Source organism: Rhinopithecus roxellana, chromosome 8 (assembly GCF_007565055.1).
Source record: "Rhinopithecus roxellana isolate Shanxi Qingling chromosome 8, ASM756505v1, whole genome shotgun sequence".
Lineage (NCBI taxonomy): Eukaryota > Metazoa > Chordata > Mammalia > Primates > Cercopithecidae > Rhinopithecus > Rhinopithecus roxellana.
In genome coordinates, this window is record NC_044556.1 from 26,668,265 (window position 1) to 26,682,392 (window position 14,128).

The following is a 14,128-nucleotide window of genomic DNA, read 5'->3' on the forward strand; positions in this document are numbered from 1 at the left end:
TGCACTCCAGCCAGGGGACAGAGCGAGACTCCATCTCAGAAAAAAAAAAAAAAAAAAAAAAAAAAAGGAGACACACTCTATCTAAATATAAGGTAGTATTAGAATTATTAGATAATCAGGCAATAGTAATCCATCAGAAGTTTCTTTTAAATAGGAGATGTAATGAGAGAGGGTGGGGCAATAATATTTTCATAGAAGTAGATAAATGTCATAAGATATATAAAGTGGATAGAGTTTTAATCTAGATCGTGGCAAATTCTAGTCCACCAGTTAAATTCAGTCCACTGCCAATTTTTACAAATAAATTGTTATTGCAACATGATCATGGCCGTTTGTTTAGAAATTGTCTATGGCTGCTTCCACACTACAGTCTCAGAGTCAAGTAGTTGCAAAAGAGATCATATGGCCTGCAAAGTGTAAAATATTCACTATCTTGCCCTTTACAAAAAGTTTGTCCATCCCTTCTCTAGATTATCAGAATAATAAAATTAGCGAACACTTATTAATCACTCACTATGTGCCAGGCACTGTTTTAACACGTTAGATGGTTAAGTACCTTAGGAAGGTAGGTACCCTTATTGTAGCCATTCAGCAGAAGGGCAACGAAATTTGGCAAGCTTAGGTGATTAGTGGTAGAATTCAGGATTGTGAAAATTAACAAATAAAAATACAGGACTCCCCAGTTAAATTTGGATTTCGATAAACAATGAGTAATTTCTTAGTATAAGTATGTTCCTTGCAATTTGGCGGAGCAATACAATAATAAGAGAGGACGTTTAATTTATCTGCAATTTGGGGGATACTTATACTAAAAATTATTTATTCTTTATTTAAAATTCAAATTTAACTGGACATCCTGTATTTGCATTAACTGGGCATCCAACAGACTCCGGAGTTCGCTCTTAACAAATTCTATACTTTCTCTCTCTTCGAAGGATAATGGGGAGATTTGAATAGGAATGAGGAGTCTTACAGAGGAATGAGATGGACACAGGAAGTGTTTTCTGGCTAGTGAGTGACAGAGTTGGCTTTCTTCCTAGGGGCACCTTGCAGATTTAGCTTGGTTTTGAGCTGAGAAAATTAAATAAGCTCTGAATTGGTTTCTGTATGGTATTGTCTAAATTTAGGATCTGGTGCTCAGAGAGTAATTAAGACTAGGGACATAGATTAAGAATCACCTGAATGCAAGTGGCAATGCAAGTTAGATCTAAATGCCAATTCTGAGGAATTCAGGGTAGGTGTTAACTTAAATCAGACCTAAAATATACTTCTAGACAGTGCTAACCTGCTAGTATTCGGCAGAGCTTTCAAAATCCATTCTATTTCCATAGTAAAAGCCCAACCAGAATTGCACAATAATTTCTCATCAATACTTAAGAAAAAAACAATAAAAAGGAGACGCTCAACTCTTTCTCAGAGACACAAGTTTCCTGAGATTTGTAGGCCTGACTATGCTAAAAAAGTAAAATTTCTGACTAGGAAAGTAAGCTCCACATATCCTTTCTGTTCTTAGAAATAGGGCCACAGATGTGGGAAGCAGCATATTGAAAAGTGCAGCCCATCAAGAGCAATAAAATTCAGCACAGGCAACAGCTCAGAGTTTACTTAGGGGTGTGGTATGTTGCTGTTGGATCTATAAGCCTGCTCTAATGGATTATTTTGTACAAAGCAGCTTGAACAAGGCAAGTGCTAGATATTGTTATTGCAATTGTTACAGGCAATAGTCCATGAGTCCAATTACATACAGGCAGTGCCCCAGACACTGATTTTGCTAATTGCTATCCCTGAGACTTGGAATTCACTTTTATCCCAGTTGCATAATTTTTCAATGAAAGGATGTGATTTCTATCCTAATGGAAGAGATTGAAATGCTGGCTGCTTCATGACATAATTGGTTACATTACGGGCTAGTTGTTGACTTTGCAAATCTAGCAAATATAAATGAAAAAGTGTAACACCTATTTGAAATTATATATTCATCCTTTATAATCTATCTCTAAGTACTCTGGATCCCAGGTAATAATCAATTATACCTAAAAATTTGGCAGACATTTATTGGATACCTACTGTGTGCCAGACATATGCTAGGTAATAGGGATACTCAGATTAATTACCCAATTCTAACCACCAGGCATTCACAGTCAAAAATAAGAGACAGAAATTTACACAAGTGAATGTCATTAGATGTGATCCATCATGTAACAGGGAGCCATGGTGGAAGCCCAAAGGAGAGAATGGTCAATGCTTTTTAAGGAGGTCAAGACATATTTCATAAAGGAGGTTCTGATGGAATGGAGTCTTAATATTTAACAATGAGTTTACCAGATGACAAAAGAAGAGAGAATGAGGACAGGAACTCATGGTAGCATTAGGGAAACACATTGTAGGAAGAAAGAAAAATGAGGGCAAGGAGTAGAGAGAGAATCTCTTTAGTAGACTGAAGCAAGAACTGACAAATTATAGCTTATAGACCAAAATCAGCCCACTGCCTGTTTTTGTAAATAAAGTTTTATTGGCAAAAAGCCAAGCTCATCCATTTAGATATTGTTTATGGCTGCTTTTGCAATACAATAGCAGAGCTGAGTAACTGCAACAGAGACGCTATGGCTCACAATTGCTAACATTTACTATTTGGCCTTTTACAGAAAAAGGTTGCTAACCCTTAGACTACAGCATCTGCCTACATACAAGAAAACAGAATTTGATTCTGAGATTAAAAATAAAATTGTGACAGGTTCAATAAGTAAACCAAATTTACCACGTGTCTCTTGTGTGATAGGCAAAATGTGGAGATGAGTATCACTGAATAACAAAATCCCGAATCTCAACTAAGGGCAAAAGAAAGTAGAAGTGGGGAAAGCCATTATATAAGTAGTTGCATGAATGCCATAATCCAGGAATATAGAAACTACAGGGACACCACAAAAAAAGGAAGTAATTATCTCTGCTTGGGATCTCTGCTTTAGAATACAGGTCTGTTGCAACAGATAGGCTTTAAAGAATAAGCAGGAGTTGTCAACTAAGTGAAACAGCATCGATTCTATTTCTAAAACACATATACTAGGTTGGTGCAAGAGTAATTGAGTCTTTTGCCATTAAAAGGAGTTCAAGACCAGCCCAGCCCAAGCAACACAGCAAAACCTCATCTCTAAAAAATTACAAAAATTAGCTGGGTGTGGTGGTGTGCGGCTATAGTCCCAGCTACTGGGAAGGCTGAGCGGGTAGGATCACTTGAGCCTGGGAGACAAAGGCTGCAGTGAGCTGTTTTTGCACTACTACATGCCAACCTGGGTGATAAAGGAAAAAAAATGTTGCATGCAGTCATGTGTAGCTTAATAATGATGATAGGTGCTGAGAAATGCATTGTTAGGTGATTTCATTGTTGTGGGAACATCATAGAGTGCACTTATACAAGCTGAGACAGTATAGCCTAGGTATATACTAGGTTATATGTCAGGGCTTCTTGCTCCTAGGCTACAAGCCTGTACAGCATATTTCTATACTGAATGCTGCAAGCGACGGTAACACAATGTAATAATGTGTACTGCAAGGAATTATAACGCAAGTATATTTAAGACATCTAAATGTAGAATAGATAGAGTAAAAATACAACATAAAAGATCAAATGTGGTCCATCTCTATAGGGCACTTTACATGAATGAAGCTTGCAGGACTGGAATTTGCTCTTGGTGAGTCAGTGAGTGAGTGAAGGCCTAGTGGTCTTCACAGTGAATGTGGAGGCTTAGGACATTACTGTATACTACTGTAGACTTTACAAATGCTGTACACTTAAACTACAATACATTTAGACGAGGTTTTTTCTACAATAAATTTACATGAGATTTTTTCTTCAATACTAAATTAACAGTAGCATACTATTACTTTTTACCTTATAAATTGTTTAAGCTTTTAAAAATTTTGCTTCTTTTGTAATAATACTTAGCTTAAAATACAAATGCATTGTACAGCTCTACAAAAGTATTTTCTTTCTTTATATCCTTATTTTATAAGCATTTTTCTGTTTTAAAATTTTTTATTTATGTATTTTACTTTTTAAAATCTTTTGTTAAAAATTAAGACACAAACACACACATTAGACTAGGCCTATACAGGGTCAGAATCATCAGTATCACCGTCTTCCACCTCTACATCTTGTCCCGTCGGAAGGTCTTCAGGGACAATAACAAGCATCGAGTGTCCTCTCTTATGATAACAATGCTTTCTTCTGAATACCTCCTGAAGGACCCACTTGAGGCTGTTTTACAGTTTAATAATTTTTATAAGTAGGAGGAATATACTGTAAATAATGATAAACAGTATAGTATAGTAAATACATAACCCAGTAACATAATTATTCATTATTATTCAGTGTTATGTACTATACATAATTGTATGTGCTATTACATTAAATATGAAAAGAAAAACTAAATGAATCAGTTGGATACATTAAACATGAAAAAATAAAAAGGAAAGCATAGTTATATATGCTAGACTATTATGCAACTGGCAGCACAGTAGGCTTGTTTACACCAGTATCACCACAAACCGGTGAGTAATGCATTGGGCTATGATGTTATGGTAGCTACAACGTCCCCAGGCGATAGGGACATTTTTAGCTCTGTTATAATCTTATGGGATCACCATTATACATGCAGTCCATTGTTGACCAAAATGTCACTATGTGGAAGACGACTATACTACAATCACAGAAATGTCAACATTATGACTAGACATTTTAATGCTGCAAATTGTGCACAAAGGAGAGGCCTTTTTCCTCATTGCTCCCACTCATAAGCAGATGGAAAATAATCTGACACATTTGGAACAGCTGGTAGTGTAGAAGTCATCTTCACATTTTAGAAACCATTTTGTGTTATGGCAAGAATTAGTTGTGCCGATTCCCACCAGAATCTTGTGTCAGAACTTCCCTGATTTGATTCCTGGAATCTCCTTGGCAGGAAGATTCTCCAAATGCAGGTGCTAAGGACAAACTGCAAAGGTGGTTGCCTAAGACTACATAAAATGCCAAAAATAGAGACTAAAGCAAGATGAAGGATGCTTGTTTGCAAATCAATTTCCTTAAGCACTAGAACACGGTCTTTTTCTCTAAAGAAATAACTAACTAAATGAATAACTAAAGGTATCTTTCTTAACCATGTTATACATTAAACTCTGGCTTGTATTACCATAACAAACTAATGCAGTCTCACAGAGATATATCCAAAATCTATTAGGTCAGACATTCTAGAGGTTAGTTTCTGATAAACACGCATATTTTGCATAAAAGAGTTTAAATAAAATACAAATACTTCGATAATATGTATCTTTACTTGTACTGAGTAAATTGGATATCATTTTAGAATATGTAACTTTAAAAGGCAAATATTTCAAATGCTCATCATGAGGCTTATACATATATTTTTAAGAATGATGTTATACTGTTTGATTAATACAGACATTGTTTTCTTTTCAGTGAAATAAATATACAAGTCACCTGGGCTGAGAATTTACTATGCAATCTTAAAGTAATGACCTGGGTTAGTGGCTTACTTCTAATTCCTTTCACTGGTATTTTTTTGCTCTCCCAGTTATACTTTAAAAGTCACTTGTTTGGTTCAAAAATAAACGATACAGTCTTGCTCTTTAGATTGATTTTACCCACATTATGATCAGTGAAATCATAGATGTTGCCATGCCTTAGAAATTAATGGGACATGCCCAATTAATAAAAGCAGGATGGAACATTGAGGCAGAGGCTAAGAACTGGCACTCTATCTACACTCTAGGTAAAATGATATTTTACAATGGCTTTGACCTCTAGCTTCCCTTTGGGGGATAGGATTCATTAGACTGCTTTCAGCTCTGCTTAGCAAAATCCCCACCCGGTTCACTTTGGTGCGGCATTTGGACTGGCACCATTCCTGGACTGGCCTTGGGAAGATTCATGGATCAACTGATCTCAGGAGTGTTTTTAATAATTAATTCCTTAAAAAAAATGTTTGGCTACCTACTGTGTGCCAGACACTGTTCTAGAAACTGGAGATACAGTGAGGATTTTGGGGGAACTGAAAACAAATTCATCACTTCGATTAAGTATAGATTCTAGTTAAGTCAAAGTTGTAATTTTTGTTTCTCTTTTTATTTGTAGTGGAAATGTGAGAATGTAAAATACAAAGCAAAAAAAAAAAAAAAAGAAAAAAAAAGAAAAAGAAAAAGAAAAAGAAAGAAAGAAAAGAATAGTAATCAACCAAGAAAGTTTATTTGGAAAATGGAAAATTTTAAAAAAATGGTTTGTAACATTTATCTAGAACAGCTACTAAGCCAGAAAATGTGAATTGCAAAAAAAAAAAAAAAAAAAAAAAAAAAAATGGCTTAAGAAATGGAATTGGCTTAAATGTCACACAATATCAACAAATAAATAAAACCAGAGCCTCTTTCATAAAAATAAACATTAAGAAAAAGATAAGGGGATTGTTTATAAAACAGTGCCCAAAGAAAATTGAAACATTTACATAAGAAACTGTATTTCATAAGAAACGTACATAAATAAGAAAGCAAATTTAGTAATATACAATTAATGTTTCATAGTTTATATCATGGTATGTCTTATTTTGTTATGAATAAAACTTGTAGTACATCATATATTTTTACCTCACAGATTCAGTGTCAGAAGAACTCAAACATGGCAAAGAATAGATATAACAAATACAAGTCAGTCAAAAGAATACGATGACTTAAGAGGAAGAACTTTTTATGAGTATTGCTACCTGTGCCTCAGTATCTGCAGGGAATTGTTTCCAGGACCCCCGACAGACACTGAAATCTGCCAGTGCTCAAGTCCCTGATAAAGAAATCTCATAGTATTTGCATATAACTTACACACATTCTGTCATATACTCTAAATCATCTCTACATACTTATAATACCTCACACAATGTAAATGCCATGTAAATAGTTGTTACACTGTAGTGTTTCTTATTTTTACTACTGTATTGTTGTTTTTAAAATTAATTTTTGAATGCCTTTATCCAGGGATGGTTGAATCCACGAAGGCAGAACCCATGGATATGGAGGGCTGACTGTATTTCATCCCTATAGACTACTGAATCTCTTTAAGGCTGTTACTGTTGTTGTCATATTTGTTCTTTCATTTTACATTCAAAATAAGTTTCTCTAGGGCAGCCCTCAAAGAAGAGTTCCCTTGAAGGTTTCTTGTTTGTCAACTTTCCAAGGCATATTGGAAAGTAGATATTTCTACTCAAATGGCCAAATCTCTTCCCACTTTCTCTGTAACACTTATCTCTGCCCAGTACAAAATTCCAAATACACCTTCATTTCTTCCCAAACTCTTGCCCCCCAGCATCAACTCCCTTGGTTCAGCCAAATGTTCTGCACCCCCAACATGGAGCACCAGACACTTGTGGTGGGGACTTTGGTAGCTCCTAGCTGCTCATTGCTGTATTTTTTTCCTGTGAGATAAGCACTTTTGTTGAATTGAGTTTGGAAAAATAGAATATTTTCACTCCCAATATACAGTTTGATTTCACTGCCTTTAGCCAAGACAAACACCTCCAAAATTATCTTAAAATTTGAAAAAGTGTCTTTTGTTTTTTTGCCAGAGGTTTAACTAGATGTGAAGTATATAGTTATGATGCTCATAGAATTATAGTAAGTTAAAGAAACTGGATTTCTGTCTGACTAGCAAAGCTTGAGGTTTTTTCTTTAACTGTGGCTTCACCCCAGTTGTCTCTGGGGTCCTCTAACATGGAGATAACAATAAAGAAGGGCAAGGTTGGAGAGAATTTACTTCCTCTGTCTGGTGCCAGAACGGGGGAATTTAGGGAGTAGAGAATGGCTTTTGTCACACAGTATGCCTCATCAGAATCGCCTTAGGAAACTGCTTTTCAGAACTTCAATATTTGTCATTGGTGTAGTTCCCAAGGATTTTGATATATTGATATTAGGAGCTTTAGGTGGATTTGTGGAAATATTTTTGAAATGTCCGAGTATCGTGATTTGAAAAAAAATTCATTTGAATGCAATCATCTTAAGACTGCTGTGTTTGCAAGCAGTACCACTAGTTCAATGTAATAATTTTTCTCAGTTTATTCCTTTAAAGGTTCCCAGAAATAGAAAAGCCATGTGAGATTTCTTGGTACAATTTCTTCAAATATTGAAGCCTCAAATTTAGGAGACAATATAAAAGGAAGAAAAGGAGGAATATATTGTGCTGATTAGGTAACAAATTGAAAAACCATGGGGCATTTCTGCTTTGGAGAATGAAGCTGTAGCAGTGGGAAATAAAGCCGTATGTAAATCACTGGTGAAATTAATACATTTTAAAGGTTATCAGAGCCAAACTGCTGAATCCTATAGTTTGTCGTCAGTAAATTAAATGCAAAATAACTAATTTAATTTGTATGAATTACCAGTTGACTTCTAATGTATGGAATAATAAGAACTAATGCTACTTTATGAGCTGGAAATGAGATTTTTTATTTTCAAAGGAGCAAAAAGACAAGAAATAAAGTTGATTCAGAGCCCAAACAACCTTTTAGTTATAGCAATTTGTTGACTTCTAAAAAAAAAAAAAAAAACCTTTTTGGGGTTTCATTTGCAATTTTTTCATTCAAATGTAACTCAGATGAAATGTAGAGAGGCAACTGGCTTCCTCGTAAAGCTGGTCTGGTTCTGATCCAAGAGAAGAGGGTCCCCAGCTAGGACAAGGTAATCACACTGCAGTTTACCCAGACAATCCCCGGCAGCCCACTTCCTCATCTTTAAACTCAATGACAGGGATAGGAGGGATTTCTGTTTGTTAGGGTTTTGTTTTGTTTTGTTGGTCTTTATTATGTTTTGTACTGAGTGTGAAATTCTGAGCTTATGAAACCGGCTGAACAAAAAACATTTCAGTGGCAATATCTGGGATTACAAAATAAATTCAAATTCTGGAGCCTTAGCAAAAATCAGCATTATAGAATGTTTAGAACTATGAGGAACTTAAGAGTTCATTTTTTTCCAGCTTCCTGTTTTGTAGATAATCAGAGACTCAGAGAGAAGAGGAGACATCGGAGGCTGTGTAGTTAATTCAGCCTGGACTGAAAGTCAGGGCTTGAAGCCAGAGCTCTTAATCTTTCATTAATTGCAAAATTTAGAGACCTCCATTGGAAAGGGACCCTTGTACACATACACTTAATTCTTCCTTTCACCTGCCCCACAACATCCCTACTTTTGGGGGTTGCTTAGGTAAGATTTACAACCATGATCTCACAATTAGGGTGATTGGGAAGATACATACTGTGTCACACAGGCTGCTTTCTTTTGGAATCGTATTTTTTCCTAAATGTATCCCTGGAAATATGGTGTCTGGTGTTTTCCTTAGCGTGGGGGTCCTCATCTTCAGAGACACGAGCTACAAAGTGGCTTCCCTGTTGTTGTTCAGTCCCCTGAAAGATGTGCCTGAGTAGTTCTGGAAAGTAACTTTATTTATCTAACTGGCAAAACAAGTAAAAGATAAAAATTCAAGAGAACTGAACAAAGGAAGAATAATTTTATAAACTGTTTCCATAATAAACTGGTTTTAAAAGCACCAGTGAAGTCATTTAGAATAGGCCGATACAAAGGGACATTTGGATTCCTGGTATGAGGTGTGTAGGCCTGTACCTGTCCAGTCGATTTTCTGGTGAATGGCTCTTTTTTTCTTCTTTAATCTTTTACAAATGGGTTTTTTGACTGTCAAGACTACATGGATGATTCCCTTTCCCATTGAGCTTGTGACGCTCAGTTTAACATTTAGAATAGAGTCACCAAAATAGAAGTCAGAAGAAAGCATAGTGAATATCAGAATTAAACTCCACACTTTTGATAGATGAGGAACCTGAGTTCCTGTGATCACGACAAAGGTTTGTAGCTTAATAAAAATGAACAGAGACCAGAAGCCAGGTTTCTCAATGCCTGTATTCTCTTATGCCTTCAGCCACAGTATCATCTGGCTATAGGAATGGTATGTCGAGTGGTGTGCAAGCTCTGGAATCTGGGGTCTATAATGAAATCCCAGCTCTAGCACTTACTATAAATACATCCTGGTAAAGTTACTTTATCTCTCTGCGCTTTTTCTCCTCTGCAGCATAGGAATATAATAATCTTTATCACATCACGTTGTTGTGAAGATTAATAGGCTTAGCTCAGTGCCTGGCTCAAACATAGTAAGAGCACAATAAATATTCGCTCTTAGTAGGAGGAAGAGTCCTGGAACAGCAGCAGGGAATGCTGGAAAGGAAATCTGATCCTGATCACAGGGATACCTTTGCCTGTGGTTTAACCTGGGTCTGAAAAAGGAATACAAATAGACTAACCCAAAACTAATTTTTTGACAACTTGATTATATATATAAAATACTTAGCACTCTGCCTGACACAATGCAAGTGTTGGAAAATCATCCAGTGCCTCTTTTTGTTGTTGTTAGCATAGTCTAATTTATTCACGGGCACTGGCTTACTCAGCCCTCCCAGGCACCCAAGATTTGGCAAGTTTGGTTAAACAGTGCCTGCAAATAGGAAATCTCCAAGACTTCCTGTATTTTCAGAGATCTCCAAAGAAACAGAACCGAAAGGAAATACACGTATAGGAGATACATGATAGGAGATGTCTCAGGTCAAACAGAGCAAGTCTCCCCTTTCTCCCCTTTTGCTTTATTCAGGCCCTCAATAGATTAGATGATGCTTGCCCACATTGATGAGGGCAGATCTTCTTTAAGCATTCTATCAATTTTAATGCAAATCTCTTCCAACACGCCTTCACAGGTGTATCCAGAAATAATATTTTACCAACTATCTAGGCATCCCTTAACCCAGTTAAGTACAGGTAAAATTAGCCTTTCTCCTATGTTTGTTAAAAAATATTTTCACAGTAGGGTATGTGAGAAGTGCAGTGTTAGCATGTAAAGAGAGCAAACGGTAAGGGTGCTGAGCCCATATGGCGGGAAGAGGACTGGGTGAGGTTAAGGTTTTTTGGGAAGCTGGTATAAGTCTGGCAGGATGAGCAGGTATAAGTTAGAAGAAGAAGTTGAGGGAGGGGGACATTATAATTAGTATAAAGAGCATGTGCAGAGGAAGAATGCCATAATGAGACACAACACGCTGGAGAAACTTATAGGTCATTCAATGTGGCTAAAGCTCGAAGCTTAAAAAGAGGAATGGAGCAAAGTACAGCTGAAGTGGAAGTCAAGTTCAGATCATGTTATGCTAGGCACTTCCACCCTTATCCTGAAAGCATTGGCAAGTCATATAAGTAACACTCACAGAAAAATACCATGCTGTTGGAGGAGCAGATATTGAGACTGGAAGGGTGAAGATGATGTTCAATTTAAAGTTGCATATGTTGGATGTGAAGATGCATAGGACACTGTCCAGACACATAGGATTATATACAGCCTTTTTGAAGCGAACTGTGAGAGAAAAATCAGTTGTGTTTTTCACAAAACTGCAGCTGTGTTTGTTCTTACTCCTTCCCTTACTCATTTTCCTTTTTGCTCATTCATGCTTTTCTGAGATTGTACTTCCTAAGAAAGTAGTAGCATGTAAAGATTTGCCCCACTTAGCCTGCTTTTGAGGAACTGGGGAATGGTAGTGATTGCTACCATGCAAGTGAATGAGCCTGCCCAGAAAGTGTGTGTAGAGTGATTGGAAGAAAACTATAGGGGTAGGTTCCTGGGAAATCAGTGTATAATAACCAAATAGCACGAGAAGGGCCTGAAGAAAACCAAGGACAGGGAAGAGAGGGAGAAGAAAAATTAGGAGTGATCAGTGTTATAAAGCCAAGGGAGGATAAGGTCTGAGATAAGAGGAGTGGTCGGTGGAATTAGAAGTGCAGTAGTACTCAGTAAGATCACATAAGGGAAGAACTGGCATTTTGAAACTAACACATAGGAGAATACTGCCCATCTTGGCCAAGGGTAGAGACAAGGCCAGGCTACAGGGGATTTAAGGATGAATCAGAAAAGGTGAAACATAGTTTGCAGACATAGATGGTGCTGTAAGCATGTTGGTTATGAAAGCAAGAAGAGAGGTAGTGTTGCAGCTAGAAAGAAATACTTGGTGGAAGAGATGATTTTTAATTTCTATTTTTACTTTGAGGTTGTTTTAAGAGTGGAGAAACCTGAGCATATTTATACCCGAAAGAAAATGATCCCACAGAGAGGACCAGTTTAAAGATTCACACAATAGAGAAGCTGCACTTGTACACACCTACTAATAGAATGCAGCATTTTCCTGTTGCTTCTCTTGAATGCTTTCAGAAATCCAGAAATATGTTTTACTTCTCCAAATCTAGCATCAGAAATTTGGCTACACGGGTCTGTTTGAGGAGGTTCGGTGCTTCTAAGTGATTCAGACAGTCCAGCAACTTGAAATGGACATCTTCAGGCTATTCCAGAGAGCAGCATAGAGTTACCGGGCTTGCTCCTTTAGACTTTTGGCTTAAAACAAAGTTAAATCTCAGCATTCAAACCAGTTAAAATCAGCAGAAGTCAAGGTATACCTAAATTCCAGAATCCAACAAGATTCTTATTTGTGAACTCTTCAGAATTCTCCTGTGAATTGTCCCAGAGGAATAATGCCGTCGCGAAGTGTGGTGAATTCTAGGCTAAGACAACTCAGGAAACTTCCTTTCATTAATATTATTTTTCCTGAAACTTACACACACAGAGACACACACACACACACACAAACACACACATACTCTATCTCTCAGTCTCTTTTTCTCTCTCTCTCTCACATACACACACAGAACCAGAATCAAATGAGTACAAAGGTTGTCCGTGTTATTTAACAATCAGATTTTTAGTGCTTAGAAGATGTTTTTAGAATGATTTAGTTCAATACTCTCATTTTACAGCTAAATAAAATGAGGCATAATGAAAACATAACAATAACAACAGCATAATGATAATAAATCATAGTTATAATATGCTCTCACATATATTAACTTATTTGATTCTCAGAGAAACCTTAAGGGGAGAGGAACAAAACTAAACTGGATTGTAATCGTACCTTAAAAATATTGTCTTTTAATCCTCACACTTCTATAAAATAGGGGTATTTATCTTCTTTTGCTATGAGCTGCAGGTTGAACACATTGCTTCCATTTTACAGGTACAGAAACTAAAGTTAAGATATTGAAAAGGATGTGCTTGAAGTCAGACAAAAATTCTGAGTCTAAAAATCATGTTAGAATTGATAATAGACCTCACAATTCTTTGATTTCAGAGATTTCTTTCATTTCTTTTTTATTTTATATTTTTATAGCATTTTATGCTTATCAAGGTAGTTTCACTTACAAGATTTAATTAATTGTTAAGACAGCTCTTTATGATAGATGAAACCTAGAAACAAAATGAAAGATGAAGCACTGGTAGAAAGTCTCACCAGTAAATGATTGTGCTAGTACTAAAACAACAATTGGGCTCTGAAATTTTGTCCCCAGACCAGTTGTTCTCAATCCTGCGGGCAAATTGGAATTATCTGAGTTTTTTTCTTTTTTCTTTTTTTTTAAATACAAGTGACTGGGTCCCACCCCAGACTAATTGAATCAGAATCTCTCGTGGATGGGCACTGGGTGTCTGTATTTTTTTTTTTTTTTTTTTGAAGCTTTTCAGAGCCTGTGTTGAGAATCACTGCAACATAGCATACATTTAAAGTTCTTAATTTTTGTTCCACTGGGTTTGATTTCCTCTTCTGCGATAATAGCTAACATTTTTGTAGCATTCTGGCAGGGATGTGGAATTCATTTTATTTTAGCTCTCCACTGAACAGAAACAGTGCTACTGTGTATACAAGTATCTTGTAACACAGGTTACCAAAATTCCTATGAAATTGCCCTCTCTAACAGTAAAAATATTAAATAAATAAACATAATCTCTTCTACCTTATGCTGCCGTAAGGTAGTCAGACACTTTCTGTATCCATATAGCATTGGGTGGCTAACATCATATTGCGTAAGTAAAGAGGAACGAATACTAGAAACATAATACCTTTGTGTTAATTGCTGATGATGGTGGCTACAGCATGAGCAGGAACTCCCTGTTGCAGGATGAGACTCGGAACGTGGATGAGCACAGAGCTTACTGTCT